This window comes from Arachis ipaensis, chromosome B04, assembly GCF_000816755.2.
Source record: "Arachis ipaensis cultivar K30076 chromosome B04, Araip1.1, whole genome shotgun sequence".
NCBI lineage: Eukaryota > Viridiplantae > Streptophyta > Magnoliopsida > Fabales > Fabaceae > Arachis > Arachis ipaensis.
The window spans coordinates 24,491,125-24,494,997 of NC_029788.2; positions in this window are offsets into that span (position 1 = coordinate 24,491,125).

Consider the following 3,873-nt stretch of genomic DNA (forward strand, 5'->3'; position numbering starts at 1 on the left):
CAAAGGGCATAACTATATAGCAGTACGTGCCCTCGGGGGTCACGAAAGCCATTTTCTCCTTGTTCGATCAGTGCATCAGTATCTGATTGTATCCGGAGTTTACGTCCATGATGCTTAGGTATTGGTGTCCTGAGGTGACGTCTACTAGTCCATCGATGTTTGAAAGGAGGAAAGCATCTTTTGGAAAGGCTTTGTTCAAGTCTCTGTAGTCGACGCACATTCGCTACTTGCCATTTGCTTTTTTTACTAGAACGATGTTGGCCAGCCAGGTCGTATAGGGGAGCTCTCAGATGAAGCCTGCTTCGAGTAGGCTCTTGACTTGCTTTTTGACCTCGGATGCTTGGTCTGCGGACATCTTTCTTCTTCTTTGTGTTACTGGCTTCGCCTTGGGGTCTACGGCCAGCCGGTGAGACATTAATTCTGGGTTAATCCCTGGCATGTCGGCCGGGGTGTAGGCGAATAAGTCTCTGTTTTGCCTTAGGAGCTCCACTAGTTCACCTTTCAGGCTGAAGGGTAAGTTTTTATTGATGAATGTGAATTTCTCCTTGATATGTGCTATCTATAACTTTTTCAATGTCTTCCTCTGGTTCCAGTCGTGGCTGATTATCTTGTCGTGCGTCGAGGTCGGCAAGAAAGATCCTTGCCGCGTGTCGGGATCATTTCCGAAGGGCTAGGCTGGTGTAGTCACACTCTACCGCGACTTCCCGGTCATCATGCATGGTGCCATTGTCGGTTTGGAATTTCATGATGAGGATTTTGGTGAATATGATGGTGGATAGGTCGTTAATTATCTTTCTCCCTAGGGTGGTGTTGTAGGCGGTAGAATCTTTGAGGACCACGAATTCAGAGAGTATGATTTTCCTCTGGCTTCGGATCCCGATGGATAGTGGTAACATTATGGAACCGTCTGGTTTGAGAAAGTTGTCTCGGAGTCCAGTTACCCCGTTGCGATGGCTTTGTATATTTTCGTTTCGGAGACCTAGCTTATCGAAGGCTCCTCTGAAAAGGATGTTGGAATCAGCTCCAATGTCGACCAATATTCTTTTCACCAGTTCAGTTCAGACCCTTGCCGAGATGACGAAAGGGGCATTTTTTGCTAAGGTACCGTGTTGACAGTCATCCAGGGAGAATGTGATTGCTGCTAGAAAGGAAGAGGCTGGTGCCTGGTTTTTTACGGCTAGGACTTTGATATCCTTTTTCAGTGCTAATTTTGACTTTTCAGTGCATCTTTTCCCGTGATTATGTTTACTATTATAGTGGGGTCGGTCTTTGGACTTTCTTGGGGTGCCTGTCGTATCGTCCTGGGGTTGCGTCCTTCACATTTTGGCGATCTTTCTCTTTCAACTTTTCTAGGTTCTCGAATGATTTTGGCGAACTTGGAGAGTTTGCCATTTCGGAAGGCTTATTTGAGAGCGTTCTTTAGATCAAAGTAATCTTGGGTCTTATGTCCGTATCCTCGGTGGTAATCGCAGTATAGACTCTTGTTGTCGCCTGTCTGTTTCTTTAGTTGTCGTGTCTTGGGGAGGATGCCTCGCTCCGCTATCTGGTAGTAGATTTTCATGATTGGGGATGACAGGGGTGTGTAGTTTGTGAAATTTTCCACCTTAGGTGGTTGGTTGGTGGGGGTAGGCTTGAAGTGCTCTTTTGGAATTTCTCTGGGTAGGGGGTTGCATCGTGGTGCCGTGTTGTCGTGGTGCCGTTTATTGGCGGCCACGACTTGACTTACCTCTTCGTCATTGATGTACTCCCTCACCATTTTTTGGTTTTTATGCATTGTCCATACCGGTTTGGTTGTTAGGTGCTTCCAAAATTCTTTATTCATGAGTCCGTTGGTCAGGCAAAGGCTGGCCACAGAATCTGTGAGCTCGTCGACTGTTAGGTACTCATCGTTGAACCTGTCGAGGTACTTTCTCGTGGGTTCGTCTTGTCATTGGGTGACCCCAGCAAGCTGATAAGGTGTTTTGTCTTTGCGATCCTGGTAATAAATTGTGCCATGAATTTTCTGGAGATGTTGTCGAAACTGGCAATTAATCCATTCGGGATAGTGTTGAACCACTTGATTGCCGGGCCAACTAGGGTCACCGGGAAGGCTCTACACTGAACCGCATCGGCGGCTGACAAACCCCAATTTGACGGTTTGTTTTGCCTTGAATTTAGAACATTTTGATAACCTTTGTCACATTTAGCCTAAGAATTAGCATGGTTTTGTTATCTCTTCCATTCAAATGTCCAACTTAAGGACTTAAACTAAAAGTGCTAGGTGGGAGACACCCCACCATGGTAAACTCTTTCCATTCCCTTTTAAATTTGCCTAATAAGTGATTTGAGTTACCATTGTAGGTAGATGTTCCATACAAATTTGTTTGTACAATTTAATTGTTAGCTTAGTCACATGCATGTTGTATTTAGTAGTAGATGAATAATATCAAAAATTGCATTTTTGTGAATTGTGTGATGGTTGAGTGAATAAGAGTTGTGAACACTAAGGGGAGCACCCAGCAAGTTTTTCTTCCAAAAAAAAAAAAAAAGAGAGAGATAGAGATGAAGAAATGGGCATGGACGCGCGCGCGCAACGTGCGCGTACGCGTCCTGACGCGCATGCACCATAAGCCACATTCCAGAGAGTTGGGCCTCTCCTGGGCCAGCGTTGTGCCTCCGGCCCAACTCATTCCACGCTGACGCGCACTACGTGCGTACGCGCACATACAGCTATGGGGAACTACATGCGTACGCGCACTTGCCGCGTCCGCGTCGATTCGCTGATGCAACTTCTGGGCCAATATCCAGAGAGTTGCGCTAAATTTGGGCCAACTTTAAGCCCCCATCTCAACTCACCTCGCACGGACGCGCACAGGCGGCGTGCGCGCATATATGCCAGAAGCTGAAAAGACGCGAGCGCACGCATCGCGCTTGCGCGTCCTACAATAAACTGTCAAATGCACGCGGACGCGCACTTGCCGCGTGCGCGCAAATCTCGTGGCGCGACTTCCAGGCCATTCTCCAGAGAGTTAGGCCTGGGTTGGGCCAACTCTAAGCCCCTGGCCCAACTCCATGCACGCGTGCGCGCACGGTACGCGCACGCATCCTTTCCTCTTTCGCTCACCCTCGCCTAAGCGCGTTGTACGCGCACACGTAAGACCCCATTTTTCTTAATGGGCGCGGACGCGCAAGGTGCGCGCACGCGCCAATTCAAAAATCGGGATAACCGATAATGATATCCTGAACATGTCTTCTTTGTTACATGCTAAATGTTTCATATATTCTATCATATTCTTTTCAGGATGTCGGATAAAGGCAAAGCTGTAGCCACCACCTCTAAAAAGAGAAAACACTCTACCCCCTCCACTCCTTCCATCTACAAGAACTATGCTAGGAATCCATTACAGGACGAGGATAAGGAGAATCAGCTGTTACCTTCTACCAACCCGGGCAAATTCCCCAATCTCTACTGTGAGTTTCGGTTCTCTAGATATCGGACCACGAAGCTGAATATTGAGAAGAAGTTGCTCCTCCCTAATGATGTGAGACGGCGCATTAATGGCCGGATCCTTGAGTTAGGTATTGATTTTGTTGACCGGGACTTGGGTGACATCAATATCTCTTGGGTGAAGGAATTCTACTGCAACTTCTTCTGTCCGACCTTGGATTCGGTTCAGGTGCGGGGTAGAGAGATTCTGCTCACCGAGGCCGCCATTGGGGAGGCATTACATTGCCATCACATTCCGCTTGACCAGTGTACCCACCATCAGGCTGAGATAGCCATCCATACCATGACATTTGATTATGAGGCGCTTCGGCGCGTGATTGGGATACCGGAGGCTTCATGGGTTATGGATGCGGGCAACACCAAGCCGAAGGGGATGTTATTCACTC